Raw genomic sequence first — 22,326 nt, forward strand, 5'->3', positions numbered from 1 at the left:
CTTGTTCCTCTCCACATAAATCGTTAGTAAGGGGAAAAGATTTATACGATTTGAAGAGAAACCAGAGTTTCTCTCAGAGTTTGAGCTGCACTCAACCTCCCCCATCCTCAGTCCCTACTGCCAGTGCAACCAAAGTATTTTCTCAGTGTTTTACAATAAAGACTGATAATATATAGACAAGAAAACTGATAATTGTCCTGAAGTTCATGAATCTGTGTCATGGCACTAAGCTAACACACATAATCAGCTCATTCAGATGAACTGATAACTATCAAAAGCTTTTCATAGGCGTAAGTGCATGCAGAATTTGGTAAGGCTGTGTAGGTACTTGCCATTTCTAACCTTTCTGTATCAGTTTTTAGAGTTCTTCCCTCTCCCATATGAGTTCAAATAACAGGAACAAATACAGCACAATCTAAAAAAAAATAAAATAAAAAAAATTCTATTGGTAGAGGATAGACTTGCTATTGTCCAGAACAGGACAAATAGGCACAACTTCCCAGATCTGCCTGTATTCCAGATAGGTTGATAAGATTCCATATTTTAATACTTTTCAGAAGTATTTCCAGCACATCAAAAAGACCATATGGAAGACCTTTTAGCCAGGCGGAACCATTCAGATTTACACTGATTCACCCCAAGGTGAATATTAAAGTTACTTGGTAAATCCTTGTTAAAGAAAAGATTGCATAGCTACGATAAAGACCTTAAGTATTGTATGTACTTGATAGTAACCTATTTGACATAATATGAGACTGCCTACCAAATAAATGAAAAACAACTTGATGCAAAGAAAACACTTTTTTTCTTGATATAGCTATTTAGATATATTGTTAGTTGTTTTTATTAAAAAATATTCTTTGATATTTAAAATAAATGTGTATAATTTTACTGTTAGTCATTTTTTCCTGGCATAATTTATTTCTTCCTAATATCACTGTAAAAGTTATTTTGAAGTCAGCATTTCTAAATATTGCTAATAATAAGGGGTTTACCTTTATCCATGAATAATTGACTTGTACTTAGACTCAGCATCTAGCCCAAAGTATGTCTGTTACTTCATCTGAAAGAACAAAACCCGTAATAATGAATGGCATGCAATATTGTTCACATTAAGGTAAAATATATAAAATTAAACATATTTAAATAAACATATTACATTTATTAGCTTCCAGAACTTCTTTGTTCTTAGTTCATTTAATAAAGTGATTAAAAATTGTGCCGTATGTATTTTGAATTGAGCATCATTAGCTGAGTTGCTTTTCCAGGGACTTTAAACCACCACTTCCCTGTGAAGCAATATTCATTACAAATTTGATCCACTGCAGTAAAAAGTATTTTGTCCAGTCCCATTGAACATTTCTAGCACTTAGTATTATTTCAATATGGCTACCTTAGCATACTGATGCTTTCAACTAACTCTTTTTCTCTCTATTTATATGCAAAAAGAAATAATAACGGCATCCTAAGTATTTCCTTAATTTTAAAGACAGATTTAGAGTATTTCATTTGAGTAGTATCTGGCCAATGGAAAGTCCATCAAACCATTATTTTGAGATGAACAAGCAGCAATGGCACAAACAGCAATAGTGCAGTTGTCTGTTTAAAAAAAAAAATCAGGAGATGGTAGTCCATTTTAAAGGAAGAGGAAAGACTAGGCGTTACCGTATTTGAAAATAAAACTTAAACTAAATGTTTGTTCTATTCTTGTTATCAGTGTATTCAATCAAAGAATACCACAGAAAATATGATGGTTGATTATAGATTACACAGAGACTCTGTTGGGGAATAGGCTAAATATGCCATTCTCCTGAAATACAGTCAAAGAAAAAATTTCCTCACTGATGAATGAAAATGTTGAAAAGTTCATCAATCCTTCATGGACAATGTTGGTTAATAAGGATGTTTCCTGTTGTCAGCTATACTTGGCTCAAAGTTAAAACAGATTTAAAAAATCTTGTAAGGTGTTTTTTACCCTGCTGGGCAGCAGAACTCCACCACAACTGCTCTCTCACTCCCCCTCCTGAAAGAAAAGGGGAAGAAAATACAGTGAAAAAGGCTCAGGGGTTGAGATAAGGACAGGGAGATCACTCACGAAGTATCATCATGGGTGAAACAGACTCAGCATAGGGAGATTAATATAATTTATTGCCTATCATCAGCAAACTGAAATGATGAGAAACTAAAAGCAAACCGAAAGCACCTTCCCCCATCCACCCTCTTCTACGTCCTGCCTTTGAGCAGTGCAGGGGAAAGGGGAATGGGAGCTGCAGTCAGTCCCTAATGCTTTGTCTCTGCCACTCCTTCATGGCCACTCTCTGCCCCTGCTCCAGCACGGGTCTCCCATGGGTGGCAGCTCCCCCCAGACCCCCTGCTCCTCGTGGGCTCCTCTCCACGGGCTGCAGCTCCGGCCTGGGGCCTGCTCCTGCGGGGGCTCTCCACGGGCTGCAGCGTGGAGATCTGCTCCATGTGGAACCCATGGGCTGCAGGGGGACAGCCTGCTCCACCAGGGGCCCTTCCACAGGCCACAGGGGAACTTGTGCTGCGTGCCTGGAGCACCTCCTGCCCTCCTCCTGCACTGCCCTTGGGGTCTGCAGGGCTGGTTCTTACTCCTCACTCTCCCAGCTGCTGTTGTGCAGCAGTTTTTTTTTCCCTTTCTTCAATCTGCTCTCCCAGAGGCCCAACCAGCATTGCTCACTGGCCTGGCTCTGGCCAGCAGTGGGTCCCTTTTGGAGCCGGCTGGAGCTGGCTCTGATCTGACATGGGTCAGCTGCTGGGCTCTGCTCACAGAGGCCACCCCCTGCAGTCCCCTGCTACCAAACCCTTGCCACATAAACTCAATACAGAATTCCCTTTTAAAATTCCTAGTTTAGGAGAAATTTCTGTATTTGAAATGGCAAAATCTCTAATTATGAAAGTCTCTTAATTATTAGTTTTTAGAAGGAATTACAGGGATGTACTGTACCGCTCAAAGAGTAACAGATCTACAGTTCCCCTGAGATAACTGGGAACAGCACAGTTCCTCTCCAGGCATCCAAATAGGTGCCAGAAGTAAGCAAATGATGCATCCAATTCCTCCACAGCATGCCTGGCATTTGATATCATGGCTCATGGAGCCCATCTCTCTAATGTCCTTGGAGCAATATGCTAGTGTGAGGGAGGGAAGTGAGAAGAATCTGTGGCTTAGATTATAACTTTTTTTTCTCATGCAAGAAAGAAAGAGTAACTCATGTTGTCCTTCTAGATCTTTATACCATGAAAATACTGTCCTTTATTTTATATTTACTGTTTACCTTAAAGTCAGCTACTGTTACTGTCTGGTATGCAGAAACAACTGACAAATGCTGACTTTGCAATGACTTCTGATAGAACTTCATAGTTGAGCCCACAGTGTGTGCTCAATAAGCTGAACATTCCCTTCTGTTTTCGTTAGATATGCCCCTAATTTTGCTACTTCTGGAGCAAATACTTTTAACATGCAGCCACACTAAGTCTAATAGAGAATCTCACCTCTAAAAGCATCTCACCAAGAACAATAGGACTCGGTGTGAGGCACAAAAGGGCTTCAATGGAGAGCCTCTACCTAATGGAAATGAAAATAAACCTTAAAAGTTTCTGTAATGAAACTACTATGAACCTATTTTATTTTTGAGGCTGACCCTTGGATATTACAAAAACAACCAAAAAACTTTTTGCAGATCACCAATAAAGGAAAAGATACACAAAACGAATCATGAAATCATCCCTTGAACTAAGTTATTCATCGGACATTCATCGGACACGTTATACATGAAATGTGATAAATAATAAAAGGCAAAAATCTGTTTAAATAGTATTTTCAAGGATCAATTACAAGGCTCAGAATAAAAGAATGAGGAACGTACTGCAATTTATTGTTTGAAGAGTAATCATGAGATTTCCATTTTTAATACAATTTTACATTTTTAAATGGAAAAAAAAAACAGATTTTGTTCAATTAAATGAAATGCTTAAAATATTTGATCACTCAAAATATCTCACTGCCAGTAAACAAAATGTTTCATATCAGCTTTGGTTTTTATATTTGTAAGCAAAGGAACCATAACATTTCATATAAAAAATAAAAAACTGCAAAAAAAAATGTTTTTTGAAATGGAAAATCCTACTGCTCCTTTCTGAAAAGTTAAAACGGAGCACTCTCATTTTTAAATGAAATTCTTTTGTTATTGTCATGTTTCCACAAAATATTTCTCTTGAAATGAATTAGCATTTTCTAACTGAAAAACACTCCACCAGAAAATATTTTGGCCAGCTCTACTCAAAACGACAAGCAAGAAAACCTTCTAACTAATAGAAAACCTTCTATTTAACAAGGATTGCCATCAAGTCAGATCACTGTAGTGTGCTACATCAAGCAGCTAGCTGTACTGTAGCTGAGCCAGACTTCCCATCCACTGTCTTCCTTCTGCTCATTACCTGTCATATTAGTGCCCTCCCCCCACTCTCTTTGTCACCAAAAGATAAGGCACTGGAAGAGGCTTAAGATGAACAGCATCAAACTGAGGCAGTCAGAAGAGGGGTTTGGCAGGGAGAAGCATCCTTCTTCTTCCCCAAGAAGGGGACTTGACCTATTGAGGTGTTTGCTGTTCTACCAGCTGAGTTGACAAGTGTGGAAGAACTTGGCATATGTACCACTATCAAATAGCCAATAGAAATCAGAAAACACTGTAAACTAGCAATACATGATAAAAAGAAATGAAAACAAAACAAAACACAAACAAACAAAAAACACATTAACATAGAACAGACACCAGACTGCAGGCTATTAAGTCCCAGAAGAGAATATAATTCTGCAGCTTCTAAAGAGAGGTAAGAAGCCTATTCAGTTCCAAACTCATGAAGTCTTAGGACTACATTTAAATCTGCTTTAAAAGAATATAAATACATTGATTTGGTCTGGCATTAACTTTTAAACTGTGCTATTCAAAGAAGGCATTAGACACACAGTTCCCTTTAGGAGGAGGTGAGCATTTTCATGCTCATACTGAGTGAGGATCTCACCACTACAAGGTAGGCTACAAATGTCCAAAAACTGTCTTCTAATTTTACTCAGCAAAAATAAAACAATGTTTTCCTTTAAAACTCGTATTTTGAAGTACATCCTGTAAAGAATATCTCCATTCAGCTTTCACAACTTTTGGTCATATTTTTTCTTTCTTAGCTTTCACTACGCTTAATAGTGACATTAAAAGCAAAGGACCTTTAGCTGAAACAGAGATAAATGTTAAAACCTAGACAGTTGTCTCCTTCATCCATTGTTCTGGAAATAACTGAAATATATTTAAGACTTGAAGCCCAAAGTTTTATATCCAAGTACATTTAAACTAGAAATCATTGGAAACACTAATTAGCAGCAGCTTCAAACCTGTGCTAACCCCACTTTATGACATATCATCCCCTTATTATTAAAATTAATCATATGACAACTCAGCAATCCAGTGTTCATGTCTCTGTGTGACGTATCTGTTGACTTACTGTTACTTCACGTTTCTTATAAGTTCAAGCAGTTTTGTCTCCCTAATGCAAAATCTTGTAACAGGGAAGTTTGCATCTTTTTTATGTAGTCATTAAGGCTGTAAGGAAATTTTTTACCAATCCTTTTTATTTATTTCTCTTCTGTGCATTGTAGCAAACCCTTCCAAATTTTATGAATTAATCATTTGCCCATAAAGTTAAAACATAAACAAACAAAAAGAGAACAAAAAAGAAAAAAAAAAAACAAAAACAGCAACATCTACCAGTGACCTAATAATAAGTTGCTTTCAGCAGAATCAGAGTACAAGTTCACTGATGTATCTCTGACTGCCTAATTAAACCGTGGACAGTGAACTCTAGGCTATAACTCTGTTCCTTATGGAGTAACAATTCATCATTTTGCCAGGCAGCTTCTCTTGTCAGGAAAAGATTTTGTCATACATAACATGCCAGTTTTTGTTCCTATAGGTGACTTTTAATTGAACCATAATCCCATCACTGCCCAAATAAGAGAGGACTAAAGTTATAAATCTTAAATCCAGATGTACAGCACTTACGATTTTGGAAGTCTGTGAATGTTTCAGGAGCTGATGGAAATGAGCTGCTATGAAATTGTACATGCCACAGTATATAGGCACAGTAGTTATTTATGCAGATTTACAAGAAGAGAATAAATGCAACGGGCGGTGTAATAAGCCACCTGATGAGCACATGTTATAATGAATGCTACTAGACTGGTTATAACTTCTTTAAAGTATTTGAGTTTATATCCTTGCAGATCTCATAAACTGAGAAATGCTTCAGTAATTTCTAACAAATGAGTACAATGATAGGTAATTTGCAGTTAGTATGAGCTTTTTATGGCTACTGCAATTAGTAAGCTAGCACAAGCAGAAATCTTGAATTATAGCTCAGCTCTCAGATATCAAAAACTTGTAAAATTAGGGAATATATTAAAAATTTCTAGATAAATAAATGAAGGCAAAAGACAAATTAATAGTCAAAAGCCATGAAAATATTTCATTTAACAATATAGAGACTTTCCCAGCTTGTATATTTTATCAAAGCAGTATAGTATCACTCAAGGTCTCATCCTACCATGAGCATGGCTATTCATGGCAAAAACCCTGTGGATGTATGGAAGCTGAGTAAGAGGATAAATGTTTCTCTCCCCACAAAAGACCACCTGCTTTCACTGTGAATAAACTATTTTGCACAAGATCATATTACGTATTACAAAATAATGCATAGGCTTGTCAAGTTCATAAGCTTCTCATAAGTTACTTCTACTTTTAAAGAAAGCAAAACCCGTGCTGTTAGTAAGCTGCATTTACCGGTAAGGACTTTGCCCATTTTTCTTTTCTATCTGTTCCAAGGCACCAGAATTTTGCAAAAAGTCATTTAAACAAAATCTTTGCGAGGTACATACTGATGAATCTTTAAAAAGCACGTTCCTGATCAAGCTCAGAATGATATCCCAAAGTAGGTCTTCCTGATATTAATAGACATGAAGAGAGATACTACCTTCCAGCCTTCATTTTTCTGAGACAGCCCCACAGGTCTCAAAGTTACAGGGGCACTTTGCCCCCCTTCCCACACAAGCTTCAGTTTTATATCGTATTTTCCTTTACCCAACTGAATTTCCATACTGTTTATTTGGATGAAGCACCGGCTTCATTTGCTATTCCAATTGCATTCACATCCACCATGGTTTCGAAAGACAATGACTTACCTCCCAAACATACCACCAGCACAAATCCTTCATATCTAAATTTTAATCACTGATCTGGCCCTGATAAGGCCAACTGACCAAAGGGGTATCTAACTCATAATATGCAAAGATATTACAGAATTAATTCCTCTGGGATGTCATTAGATACCAGGTACATCAGCTTATGGGGGTCTGTCATTTCCTCATTTTACATCATTATACCCTTATTTTTGGTATAATGAAAATTTTCACTTTAATATATATATATATTTATTGGTATTGTACAATTAGTACAATTGCTCTAGGGAAGCATTTGACAAGTGCATCGTGAAGCCACAGTATCTTTCTGAATCTTTTTCTGTAATATTTTAGATCTTTCTAGCCCATCCCTCTTCATATTGCAGAAACCGTTTTCATACACTTATAGAAGTTAACTTTCAGCTATTTAGTTATCCCAATAAAATGTTATAGAACAATTTGGAATTAGCAATCAGTGTAGAAAACAGTAGTTTCATTATATTTAGTCTTTTTAATTTGAATTATATACAAACGCATAATGAGGATAAGGCTGACTTTAAAGATCATTTCTACCTTGAACTATATCAGTGTAAAATTGGTTAAAAAGAATCCGAAATTAACTTCACCTACTTACTTGTCTTCTGCATGGCTGTATTTACAGAAGGTAGTATCTAAAAGTATTCTGCTTTTCCAGTTTGAAGTCTTCAGCTCAAAAAGTCATCCTACACACAGCTTACGTGGTACTCGATAGATGATGAAATATTGCTATGTTTTTAATCTTCCTGAAACTGCAATTTTGAAATTAGAGACATTTATCAGTCCATTTAACCAACTATAAAGATATGAAAAAAAATGTTTAGTCAGTATTTCCAGAATTCAGTCACACAATCACAACATGTTCTTTCCAACCATTAACAGACAGCTTACCAACTTTGTCACTTAATGCAGCTGAAATGCAATTGACAGAATGACAAATCTTTTTATGAGGAGTCTGAGTCATATCAGATTAGTCACACAGAGATGTTAGTAACATATAACCTGCAAAGATGTAACGTCTTTCTGATTTTATACTTTCCATGTTGCTATTCAGTCACTGCTGTACAGATACAGATAGAATGTCTTTTTGATTTTAAACTATTCCTGCCTCCACTTGCTCAGGGTTCTATAATTAGTTTTAAGATAGGTCAAAGAATTCACATAATATCTAAAGATGAACGTGTGAAAATGTATCTAGCAAAAACTAATTTACACAAATACTACACTATTTATTACGCACAAACTTTATTATGTGCAGAATTTTCTTTAGCTTGAATCTACAAATCAAACCTCAAAGGCAGGATGCTTGCAATATATGCTCCAGCTGGACTATTATATCTAGATTATACGAGAATCTTATTCATACCTGATCTCTCAGAGCTATTTGGTGCTCTCTGTTGGACTAATAATTTCAGTACGGGTTGCTTTGCTCCAGAACAAATCCATAAACCAACAAAAGAAAGCATAAAAACCACACCATGATCCATTTGTCCCACCAGCAGCTCTCAGATATGCAGTTAAAACAGTGTCAGTCTCAACGGTGTTGTAGCTTACTGGGGAATAAGTCTTTCTGGCTCCTCTGCATGCCATGACAAAGATACCAGCCTAAGTGCTAAAAGGAAACAAAGATTTTTGTTAGCTCAGTTTCAGAATAAAGAGTAAGAGCCCACCTAATGTTTTCTATTACTGAGCATAAAAAAAAAAAAAAAAAAAACTTCATTTTTAAACACACAGGCACTCTCTATTAAACAGAAAGGAAATGGTAGAAAATGTTTAGAACATAAAGTGAAAAATTACATTATCGTGATTGTTATGATCTTAACAATGACTTAAGTATCTTTAATTAACTCACAGTCATGCCAGTCATGCTCAGAGCACTTCTTGGAAAGAAGCAGCACTACTGAAAATTATACATGTGAAAAATAGTGACTAGCACATAAGTACTTAACCCAAGAACTGCTTGGGCAGGCATTGCTTTAAGAGTATGCATAGGCCCACACTGACCAGAGCAAGCATCCCTGAAGCTGTTGTCAAGACCAAATCTGTGGTTATCCAGGTTGGGCTTGACCATGCCCTTGAGCCTCACGTGGGCTTTGCTCCCTACAAAGCACCCTGATGGACACAGCTTGTCCACAAGTAGTCTGCTGGATGCTTGTGCTGTAGCTTCCAGGCAGCAAATGGAGTTGAACCTCTCTGTCCTCTATTTGGAAGAATTATGGAAATGGTTACTTCAGAAGACTTACTGTGTTTAAAAACTGTAGAGATCAGAACAGTTCTGTGCTTAATATTATTTACTTACATATCTTTGCCACCTAAGGTGGTATTCTTTAAAGCCTTTTTTTTTTTTCCCCTCTGAAATGGCTGTCTTAAATGAAAAAAAAAAAATCAGAGTAACTTCTCTTATTCTGAAACAACCATATGAAAGAAGGATATTAGAATATCCTACTATGAAAATATCTTGGAAAACTAGTCACAAGTATTATTTTTCTATGTTTACTGGTATTAAAATTAATATTGTTTTCAACTGAATACCTATTTATCTTTTATCTATTAATATATTTATCTAGTAGCCAGATCACCTGATTATAGCGATTTATCTCCTAGTATTTTGAGCTATTCTTTTGCTGCTAATATTACAGCTTATGACATTGATATTGACCTTTTACAACTTTTTCCTACCTTTTTACAACTTTAACATCCCATGTACCTTAGTGACATACTTTGCATTGCAGAAGCATCCATTCATTCTTCCCATGCAGAATTCCTCTGAGCGGAGGTGCTGCTTCCAAATCTAGTGACACTTCCAAATGTTTGTGCAACATGCAGTCCATCACAGTTCTAATTTCTTTCTTGCAAATACAGGTCTTGCCTTTGCTATGGAGTTTGAGCTCTTATAAATTCATTTTTAAGAACTCCAGTTTGAAGTCCTAGATACTATTTTACAATGTCTTCTGGATACAGAGCACTTTGGATCCTCAGTCATGCCTACCACACTAGATGCCTGAAATCTACCTTTCATAAAATTCATAAAATTCATCAACCTCTGTGAGCTGAGTGATTTTGTAGTGTGTGTTTGGCGAACTTAAACTGCTTTTGAAGGGTGTTAATCCTGATTTTTTGCAGTAGTCTTTCTCTCTCCCTCAGTTGTTTATTCCCATATCTCAATCCTGCATTTTGGACCACAGCACCATAAAATAGCATAACCTTCAGCCTTGAATGATTGAATTCAATCACTGAATTCATCCTTTTCTTATGTGACGTGTAGCTTTCCTCAGCTCTCTAAAGTGTAAAGAAAAAAGTCAGGAGTTTCAAAAGCATTACTGTCATAAGCTGCATTTTTGGTGTTAACCACTACTGCAGATAAGAGTTGAAACACCTTTTAAATACCTGAAGAGATGGGTATTTTTCTCAACTTGCCATTGACCCATGCTTACTTCAATAAAACATCTAACCTTTACCTTATCTCGCCTATTAAGTAAAAAACAAAACAAAACAAAAAAAAAACACAACTTTAATTAGGGCTGTAATTTTATTCCCACTGAGGTATTTTGGGCCCTCTGAGTAGCGTGTTAAGTCTTGATGTCTGTTCATGGTCTCTTAAGCAATGTCTCTAAGATCTCAAGACAATCACAACTCTGGACTTTGAGGCTTTACCAAACCCACCCAAGCTGAAGGCAGAAGGTTTTACTGCCAATTCAAATTATTTTTCTGCTCCTATAATTCAAACCATAAATTGCTACATATCAGTGTAAACAACTACTGGTATTTGTTCATGAAATATAGATATCTCTAAAGTTAATTTGTATTTGTACAAAAACATTTATTTGTATGTGGATTTTAGGATAATGTTCTTGCTACTCTTCTTTTAAATTATTTATTAATTGTTTAGACGAGTAGTCTCATCTTCTCTTTATTCCCACAGAGGTAAGATAAGGGATGCACAAAATGCATTTGCCAATAACTAGTATTTATTTTGGCCTAAATGAAAGTGCATGTTGCCATTTATCCTTCTATATGGCATTACAAATTTAAATAATGATGTATGATAACAGTTATAAAAGGACACTGTCATCTTAAAGAAATGAAGCCAATTGCAGAGACTGCTGTAAATGACTTAGAGTTGAAGACAAGGCATCTATTTTTGCAGTCTTCTCTGGACTTCAACAAGTAAATTCTCAACACTAAGTTAAAATGACATTGAAAAGCATTTTAGGAATTGTTATTCCTAGTATTTATACTTAAATACAACTTCAGTATCATTTTTAACCGTCCATGAAACAGAAATATGTACTTGAAGCATAAGAGAATATTTGTTTTTCACTCTTTAAATCACATATACATACATATATAAAATCTCTGTGCAACATTAATTTAATCTTTTAATCTTTAATCTTTTAACATTATTTACACAAGTTATTGTTGTTAATTATTTACATTGTCTTCCAATTTCTTATGTTTATCTTCCCATCCATCTAATATTCTGTTGCTGTATTCATTTTCCTCATCAGTCCCTTTGACTGTGACAACTTAAACCCTTGCTGCAACTTTGAATCTTTTTCCTTATCCTATCTTATTGTCACAACAATAAAAACTCTTTTCACTGACAAGGTTTAGGAGAATCAAAATGCAATAAATAAGAAAATAAGACTAATAATTTTAGAAAGTAGCATATCTTGATCCTCAAGAGCTGCTTTGTTTCTTGGTAACTGGTAACAGGAATTAAGAAGACAGGGCAAATCACTCAGAACATAATAATATCAATGATAATGAATGGTTTGTATAATCCCTCAGAAAAAGAGAAAGTTATCAAAACAAGATAATTTTTTTTTTCTTTTCAGTGATTTTTTTTTTTTAATTATTTTTGTCATGGCACTATTTGTGTCATGCTTGCAAAGGACTAATAGGAAAAAAACGCCCAAATGCTAATTCAGAAAAATATATTTTAAACAGCTACTCCTGAAAAGTCTTGAGAAGGGGGGAGCGGCAGAAGAAGATCCATTTCAAAATGAAGCCTAATCTGTCTGTGTGTGTTTAAATAAACATTAAGGAAAGAGAAAGAGAACATTCTATAGAGTGGAAAAAATACTGTGCTTTGAATTTTTATCATATTACTTTACAATGAGCCAGAAAAGACTCATATTCTTGCAATTTTGTTAATATTTAACTGCCTTTTCTGCAATGCAATGCACATCATAAAGCACCAGAACAATTTTAAATAACAATGAAATTCTGTGTGTACTGTATGTCGTACCACAGGACACAAATATGATATGACATACTACATTAACCTGCCAAGATACCATAATAACTATTACTATTTGTTTTCAACTTTTGATTTAAAAACCACAAAGAGTTACAATTCAAATCCTAACTGAGTAAAAAATTACTTTTATATCAGTGCTATCTCTAGGGATATGCTTAGAATTGAAACGCTTGTTTTTGAACACTTTGACATTAGTTTTCATTGAAACGAGCATGAGAAATTGTTCATCAAAAGCAGAGAGGGGGAAAAAAAAGAAAAAAAACCAACAGATTAGCATTTTAAACCTATCCCACGAGCTTGACTTAAAATTGAGGTAATTTCATAGCCAGCTAGAATTTAACTCCTTGTAGATTCTAAATGGTAGCCTTCATACAGCTCAGAGGGAGGAAACAAACAAACAAACAAAAAAAAAAAACAGAATACATTTATTTTCTAATGACCTGAATTTTAAATGGAAAGGTTGTTACTTTCATAAAACAATACATTTTTCCATTTTTTTCTGATGTTTTAATTTACCTATGCAAGACAGTGATTTTGACAAGCTTTAGAATTTTATTACATTGCTATGCTACTGTAGTTTCTTCTGCTCTTTCTGCCCATTCAGATTCTTTTCTGTTCTCCTCTCCTAGCTTTCTTTTTTCAATTCCATCCTTTACTATTTCCTTATTTTCTCTCTTATCTCTTTTTCGTATTTTTATAATTACAGGTAAAAGTCCTATAAAACTTAAGAAGGCTTCAGACAGATCATTACTAATGTAATTACAGTATGGAGAGCATAGTGATGTTTGAATGTAAATTAGAGTGAGTTTTTACAGTTCATTAGAAAGTCTTGGGGATTGAATTTAGTTTAATCAAAGCTTGAGTGCTCCCAGTATACACAGCACATACCTAGTGAAAAAAAAAAAAAAAGCACTAATATAGAATCAGAGATTAAAGATGTATGTCATGCTTTGCATCCATTTAAAAGAATCCATGCACGGTGCATCACAGACACTAGTACCTGACAGCCTAATGGAGTTGAATGAAGAAAGCTTGCATGCAATTCATTAATTTACAAATGAATATACATTACTTCACTTTTCTGCCTTCTTTCTGCAATCATTCGTCCCATAGGCAAATACATACTGTGGGAGGTGACCTGCTGGTTTTTGCCTTTTCCCAGGGGCCAGAATCCCACCACAGATGGTGACAAGACCTCAGTGTCTGCTCCTGCATCATCTTCCACTTCATCCAAGCTAAGGTCATTTCAAATACATTTGGCAGTTTACCTGGCAGAAGAAGGGGTGAGTCCCATTGCTGGTTCTCTCCTGATTTACTTCCCCACAGCGAGTATTGGCACTATTTCTGGACTTCAGCTCAACACTGAAGCTACTGAGAGTGACTCTCAGAATAAGAGCTCCTGTGAGACTAGCTCCTTGCACTCCTGTGTTGACAGTATGTAGGAAATGCATTTCTCACCTACTCACTGAAAAGGCATATATCCTCCAGTTAATCAACCAAAATATCGAATGTGACTCATCTCAGAAAACATCTTGAAGGAAATTTCCTAGGATCTTTCCTTGGCTGCTGATTTCCCACTTAGATTTACTTTTTCAACATCTTAGATTTACATTTCAAATCTTAGATTTACATTTCAACATCCAATATATTTGCTATGACCTATTTCATACAAATTGTTACAATGCCACATTACTTATTTATTTACTTGCCATTGATGAAAAAGCCAGTGTATAGCTACCCACATCTTCCAGCATAGCCTTTTAAGATTTTAACAAGCATTTATTTCCTAAAACTTTTAATATTTCTGAAAACCAACGTTAATCATTAAGGTAAAATTTAATACAGCCTATGAGTAGCTCTGTGTTATCTCTGAAGGACAACCCAGATACCGCCAGTAAAACTAGTTTTTGTTAGGTGGTTAGGAAATCAAAGACCTCCAAGATACAGTCAAAGAAGTTACTGCAGAACACGCAGTGCCTCGACATGCGGGTCTTTGCTCAGGCAGGTCTGTAGGCTGCAGATTCCTCTGGATAGGAAACAAGCAGCTGCTGCAAAGATCATTCTCTGAGAAGACTATAGCATATATAATTCAGGGTATGTATATGAGTGTACCTGTGTGCCTTGCAAAAACTTACTGAAGTGTTTGCAACTGGAGGTGGAAAGGTACAAGCTGCAGAATAGATCGTTGGCAGTAAGAAGACAGAAGTCCCTGAGTGCCTGTGGGCAATACTGTCCTACATGCCTTACCAAAGAGTGGCTTCAAGCTGTGAACAGGTTGTAGGTGCAACAAGAGGACGGCAGCAGTGCACCAGGCTGGAACAGGATCCAGAACCATGACGGCTTCCAGGGCACTCAGCCGGTTGGGCAGCTGCCTGCTGGTGTTTGTAATCCACACAGCCATACTCAAAGTGGACGGGGCTTCATTTCTTGAAAAGCCCTTGTGTGAGTTTGCATGTTAAATACTCACTGCCCTAAAAATAGGAGTTCATAATTGAAAAGCTGGCAGGTCCTTTAATTATAGGGGAGCAAACAATGCCACTAGAGAAATGTAAATACAGCCTAATTGTTACTTCTTTATTTCGTTGTTAAAGAGCCAGCTGACATAATGGCAGGCATGGGATAATGACTGTCTTAAGCAGCAAGATCTGCAATCAAGTTTTTAAAATGTTCCTCATTTGTCTTTCTCATGGGACTTTACATGCAAATTCTTGCCAAATGAAACAAGAAAAAAATAGGGTAAGCGTGAATACCAGATAAAGAAACTGCAAAAAATACATGGAAAGTACTATACAGGGCACAGTTTAATTGAATTGTGATTTGTTGGTCTTGTAAGCACTCTCCAGAAAGGGATGTCATGCTAATCAAAAGCTGTCCACCTTCACCTTATTTTTAGCAGGCAAACTTTAAATGAGACAGTTCAGAACTGTGATTTCTGAGGGATATTGGGTCACATTCACCCACAGGGCATTTAAATATAAAAACCTATTTATATGCAAATTCCTTAGTATGTCATGTAAAGCAGATTTTTATCAATTGACCATTCTATTCTATAAGTTATGTTGATAAAACATCTTTATTAATGATGAAATGAAGGAACGAATACAGTCAGGGGAGCTTGCTTAGGTAGATCCTAAACTTTCTGGGGACATTCCTGTGAGTTTCTGAAATGTAGACCAATAAAGTTAACAAATTGCCCTTCCTAAAAGGACCCAGGAATAAAAGTCCTCAAAAAAGGCTCTTTTGATCACTTCCATCTTAATTGGATATAACTATTACTAGGAAAAGGTCAGAATATGTTATTCATAAGTGAAAGAAAATGAGAGCAAGCTTTTGCTACAGAATCAAATCTTCCAAAGTTTTTTGTTTTTGTTGTTGAGAAGACTCAAAATCCCTAATGTCCATACTTTAGCTTGCCCGTCTTTTATCACAAGATATCGCTTAAACATCTGTAGAAGAAAATCCTTCATTATCATAATGCCTCTGGCTGTAGTGAGGGAACGTGTTATTACAGGCTATTCCTTTTAATAGTAGTTTATATGCAAATATATAATTCAGGGTGGGGAGTGGTAGTGGTGGTAGGCGTGCCTTGTTAATTCTACGTATTGTGCAACACTGTCAGAGCTTGGGGAGGGTGGAGGGGGAATTCCTCTGCTCAAAGAAGTGGTATCTGGGTGGTCAATGCTGCTGGACTTGCATTCACAGTGAAAGACCTTGGCAAAGCTGGTTTCGGTGCTTTTTGAGAGCTTTCACAGGAGACTTTGAGCACAAAGCACAGATGAATATCATCTACACTCAAATTAACACTTCCAAACACAAAACTCCTCTCCTCCAGAAATGAATGCCACCATCTGAACTGCAATCCATGCTATACCTTCTCTTAAGAATCAAAAATACAATAATTCTTTTTAAAGAATTTGACTAAAATTATCTATTTATTATTTCCCCTCAGTCTGGATGGAAACAGAACAGTTATTCCACTGCTGCCTTCTGGAGTTGTGCAATAAACTAGCAGGCTGAGATGAAACTAGCATAATATGATTAGCCAAAGGACACAGAGCAGCCTAGGTGATTAAATGAGGGAGTTCAGTGATCACTGATCTCACCCTTATCCCTGAGAGGTTATATTCATGATGGTTGATTGCTTAGAACATGCTTGTAATGGTGATTTGTTTATTTAAACAAGTTAATTGTAACAGAGCAGTTCCTTCTTTTCCTGGAAACAGGTTAGTGTTTCTTTGGATTGTTTATTCCTCCAAGGCTGAACTCGGGGACAGACTTTTAGAAATATTACAGGTTGTGCTGGGTTTGGAACAATACACAAAAGTCACCATTTCATACACCATCTTTCTTATAAAGATTTTAGTGTACATTACTACAGAAAATGTTATAATTTATCTGAGTACTGATAGTTTTTCAAGTAATAATATTGCACAGAGAATCAGGTATGAATTCAAGCATATTTGTCTAAAATAAATGTTCAGATCTCTTCTAGATTTACATTGTCCTTTGAAAGGGTCTGAGAAAGTAGGCAAACAACTTCACAAATGGAATCTCATTAGATAAAAGAGGTATTTGTATTATTAGTATTTGTTCAGAATGCCATTGAGCAAAAAAACAAAAAAGGTCTTCACTAATTCTTGAAAATGAGTAATGTCACTTTTGAATCTGCAGTGTTTCTACTATTTTGTCTTTATCTTAGTAGGTTCACAGATGACTGCAACACTCAATGCCTCTTATTGCCTCCAAATTGTTCCGATAACACGTCTCTCACTTTAACCTGCTAAGTTGTTCTCGAATACTTGAAGGCTTTTCAACAGACTATAAGCAGGCATCATCAATGATAGGACTGGCTGGAACAGTACTTTTTACATTTCAGTGAAGACCGTCTAACCTCAGCCCCTAGAAAAATTATAAAGATTGTCCTGGGTGCTACTGAAGGGCACTAAAAGAACAAAGCTGTTATCAGGCATAGTCAACATGGGTTCATCAAGGGAAAGTCCAGCCTTAGTAATTTGATCTCCTTCTGTGATTGAGGTCACCAGCTTGGTGGATGAAGGGAAGACAGAGGACACTCTTTCTGTAGTTAGGTAAGACCTTTGATACTGTCCACCACAGAATTTTTCTGGACAAATTGCCCAGCTGTGAGATAAATAAGTTTCATGCTACACCGGCTGATGAACTGGCTCAACAGCAGAGCTCAAAGGGTTGTAGTGGAAGGGGCTGTATCTGGCTTGCAGAGTGGCACTAGCAGTGCCCCCCACAACTCAGTTCTAGGGCCAGTTCTGATCAACATTTTTATCAGGAGTGGAGTGCGTCCTCAGCACTCTCTGGAGGGATGAGAGGCCTTGCAGAGGGATCTACATAGATTGGAGCACTGGGCAAGTATCAATGGTATGAAGTTCAACAAAGGAAAATGCCAGGTTCTGCACCTGAGATGGAGTAATGCCAGACACAGGCACAGACTGGAAGACTGGCTGGGGAGCAACTCAGCAGAAAGGGAGCTGAGGGTGATCAACGTGAGGCAGCAGTGTGCCCTTGAAGCCAAGAGGGCATTTCTACAATGTAATTTGTAGAAACATTCAGTGCAGTTCATTAAAATGCTGAACTCATTTCACTATTTTTAATTTCTGCTAAAGATAAAGATCTGCTGAATGATTTAATGAAGGCAAACTTTTTGTTTAATTTTCTAGAAATGGTACACAGTTTTTATGAATTCATTCACAATTCACCATCATTTCACTACTTCAAATAGAAAAAAAATCATTATTTTCTTACCTTTTTGGCTATTTTGCCTACTATCTTAATATTTTTATTTGATCACTAAAGTAGCAGTGCACTGTGACCCCCGACAAGCTAAGATTTGTAGCTGTTAGTATAAATGCACATTCTAATGTGAACTGACATATCTGAATGAAGAATTTTTTTCCTGACATTCAAGGGAACAGAAAGGTATCTCTTTAACAGAAAAAATACAACCCTATTTACCCTTATGAACTAAATGTTGAGGCCACATTCAAACAAAAAGAACTATTTTTTTTTTTTGAGTTATCTTCATCAGATCAAAGATCTGCTAAAATTCTTAAAAGATCTGCTTACCATACTCATGGGAAGTTTAACTGAATTTCATTCAGTTTCTGATTTAAAATTTTATTTTACCAGATATTTTCCAATATACAGAAAATTTTGAAAGCCTGTGAATAACAACTCATGTTATGTATATATAACATTTCCAAAATTCTAATAAAGTCAGTATACTTACTCTAAGGTATCATTTGTTAATATCTATTAAAATCATCACAAAAATGGAATTGGTGAAATAAGTGCTACCATAGTGCATGAAAGAAGAAAAAAGTATGAAATCAAACAGACATTATTTTCAAAGGCTGATATACCAGAAATAGAAAACCATTTACAGTCAAGCCAAAATACATGTATATACAAATTCTTACAATCTATAGTTTCATATCAAACAGCAGCATTACAACTGCAAAAGAGGAGATGAAAGACAAAAATTTAGTACTATCACCCACTTTTTAAAATTCCTTTTTTTAGGCATTAAATTACAAAGGCTGTCATTTGGAATTACTTTTGCAAAAGTATGCTGAGACATGACCTGACATTTACAGTTTTTGAAATATTGCAGTCTTAATTTCTAGCTTTCCACTGTAGATCCATTTTCTTAAAAACTATAAAAAACAGAAAGAAGAAAACTCTGATCTTAACTATACCAGTTTGCTTCTGGATTGGTTATGTAAGCAAACCGTTACTCTGTACTTTTCTGGAAGGAACCAGAGCCAGAGGTGCCCCAGTCTTCACTTAAAGTAGGCATTTGTATTTCAGAATTATCATTAGTGAATTAGCCATATGCACTCTTTTAATGATCAGATGTGTTAAGGATAAAAGCTTATCTCCTATTCTCAGATGTAATTACAACATAACCTTGATCTCTATTAAGTCTATAAACAGAATACTTGTTTTAATTCTTGACCTTTGGGATCCAAACCAAAATCAGAAATTAAATGAAGTAAAAAAAATATATCTGTAATAATACAAACTAGATATAATACAAACTAGAACACAGAGAGCATCCACAATTATTTTGTATTCAGACTTTGCTTTGTATGGTGTTCAAACACTAATCCTTCCATTTACTTTAAAAGATTAATGTAACAAAAGGGTGACTAATTGTAAAAGGGGCACAATAAGGTTCAGGTTGGTGCTCTTTTGTATTAGAGAAAAATAATATGTTTGAGATAGAGAAATTAAATTTTCTGGAAGAGGTCAGCTTGGGAATCAAATGAATCCTTCTGATTCATGCAGAGTCATGCATTAACCACTTTAGATTTTGAAGGAAAGACTTAAAGCTTTTTTTCTTCCTGTACAGATAATTTCCTTTAATAACTAAGTTGCTATTTTGTCTTCAGAATATCATCTTTCCAAATTAGTTGAGTTCTGAAGGTCCTCCAGAGCACAACATCTATGATTAAACACTTTCTAAAGTTCATTCTACTAGTAAAAGTGGAAATTTCATTATTTTAGCAAGAGCAGGCATGTCAAATTTATCAAGACATGATAGGACTGAGGATGGAATAGAGGTGAGGCATCTATGTTTGTAAGTAATAATCACAGGACACAAAAGTTATTATAAACCTCATTATTATGTGCTACAGTAATCAAATGAAGAGTGTAGTTATTGTGAACTTAAATTGTAAAGAATTTCCTTTAAAACTTTAAAAACATAGGAGACCTAGAGGCACCAGAACTGTACAAGCACAATTCTTTGGCTTGGCTTACTTACAAGTAAGGCCCCTATTTATGACTTGCCTTTCTGAAGAGCTCCAGAAGTTGTGGAAGCTAAAGCCACTTGCTGCATTATGTTTTCTACACCCAGGCTGCAGCAAAAAGGATGGCAGCCTCAGGATTTCCTCCACACAAATACAAACTCTAGCCAAGCCTAGGAAGAAACACATACATTTTTTTACCCCATAACATAAAAGCATTTATGCAGGAGCATCACAGATGACCCTAATACAACTCCTTGAGTCATGGTTAATGCTGTGGAAAGGATTAGCTCTTTCTTACAGTTCTTTTATAGTGGCTAAACCATATCCAAAACATGGACCAAAAACTTAATGTCTAACTCTTCAAATAGCTAATTGACTGATTTGTTGCTAAGTTATGCACTGCCTTTCCAGCTGTACTGATGCACTGGATTAAGGGTTGAGGATTGTTTAAAAAAAAAAAAAAAAAAAAAGTTACCAGGTTGCCCTTGAGGCATCTGAGCATTTTCACTCTCCACAGCTTTGGCAAATTTGTGGAAAATTACCCCCAGGAAACAGATACCTGCTGCTGAGACATGGAGTTAATTAGCACAGAGAAGCAGAGTTAATGCTTGTGTAGTACTGTATACGGGAAATGCAAATGGGGCTTTTGGCAGGACCTTCTTATCATCATCTACTCAAGCCTCTAGACAGTTTCACAGAAGTAGAAGAATGAGATGGGCAAAGTTGAGTGTAAAGCCGTAACCAAGCAGATAAAATGTCACAGGGAAGTCTGACACAGGATTTTCCAAGACTACAGTAATTGTACTGGGTTGTAATCCCATGATGTCTTTCTTAGTCTGGTTTAGGCAGCAGTTCTTCACAAAAGCCATTTAACCTGTCTTTGTTCAAAGAAGGAATTTAAAAGTTAGACCTCATTTTTAGCACAATATGTGTACAAGGACCTTGGGAAACAAGTTTACAGATTTGAAATGCAAGTGAGAGGCCAGCAGCAGTGTGTATGAGTACAGAGGTGCTGGGCAACTTCATCAGGGACCAGCTCCACTCCAGACTTCTGCTGTTACCCGGAAGTAGTCAGCATTATAGGTGTTTCTGCTACCTATGATACCTGGGAATTGCAGCTGTAATTGTGGCTTGCAAAAGCTAAGAATGCTATTACTTTTATTTGTGCTCATCCCCCCACACTTGGGAATCTTTGATGTGGATCAAACTCTATATCTTAGTTTTAGCTCTAGATTTTAGGGCACTAACTAAGAAAGAGCTACCTTGATGGATGAATTTCATCACCTCAAAGGCCTGGTCAGAAACCATCAGAAGCCAAAGATTATGAAAGAGATGATCTCTCACTGATTGTAACAGAGAGACAGAAAGAGGAAAACAGATATTCCACATTCTGGAACAGAGGAATTAATGAAAGAGAGATGAGAAAGCCTAGAGCATATGCTTTTTGAGCAAAGGAATCCCTCTTTAGCTGTGAAAGCAGCTGTAGAAAAAAAAAAGATACTAGCTTGGAAGACAGAGGACAGAGATTCCACATCTCAAAAAATAAAAATGCTGCATATGGGGAAAATTACACTGGGTTCATGAGAGCAACTTACCTCAAATTCAAAGGTTAAATTTAACCTGCTGAAAGCTGGTTAAAAAAAAAAGTCAGGGAGAAGCATACTGGCATGCTGTTGTTTTGCATGGATTATTTGTATCTTATGTATGAGTTTTGCCTGTTTGCTTTGACTACCACATGCCAAAATGATGTACAGAAGCTTGAAAGACTGTGAAATGATATGTTCACTACATTTTGCTCCATTTTCATGACAGAGGTGACAAGTGTGTTACTTAATCTTCAGTGGGCATTAGTTTTTAACTATGGATAAATCTATGGAATATGGGTATAGCAGAACACATACAGTTTTATTAACTTATACATAATTCCTGTTCTTTTCCTCTTCAAGAAAATAAAAACTTAATTTACTATTAAAAAAATATATATATATATATTCTGTTTT

The 22,326-nt window shown here is 36.1% G+C and overlaps 1 long non-coding RNA gene across 1 annotated transcript; it reads right to left on the reverse strand.

Moving 5' to 3' along the window:
- Window positions 1–995: 995 nt before the first annotated feature.
- LOC310898470 lies at window positions 996–8,987 on the reverse strand. The gene is made up of 3 exons (XR_014583322.1): window positions 8,646–8,987; window positions 7,878–8,031; window positions 996–1,063 (listed from the first exon to the last, which is right to left on the reverse strand). It is a non-coding gene; the product is annotated as an uncharacterized lncRNA (long non-coding RNA).
- Between the last annotated feature and the right edge of the window lie 13,339 nt (window positions 8,988–22,326).

This window comes from Anser anser (assembly GCF_964211835.1).
Source record: "Anser anser genome assembly, chromosome: 4".
Taxonomy (NCBI): domain Eukaryota; kingdom Metazoa; phylum Chordata; class Aves; order Anseriformes; family Anatidae; genus Anser; species Anser anser.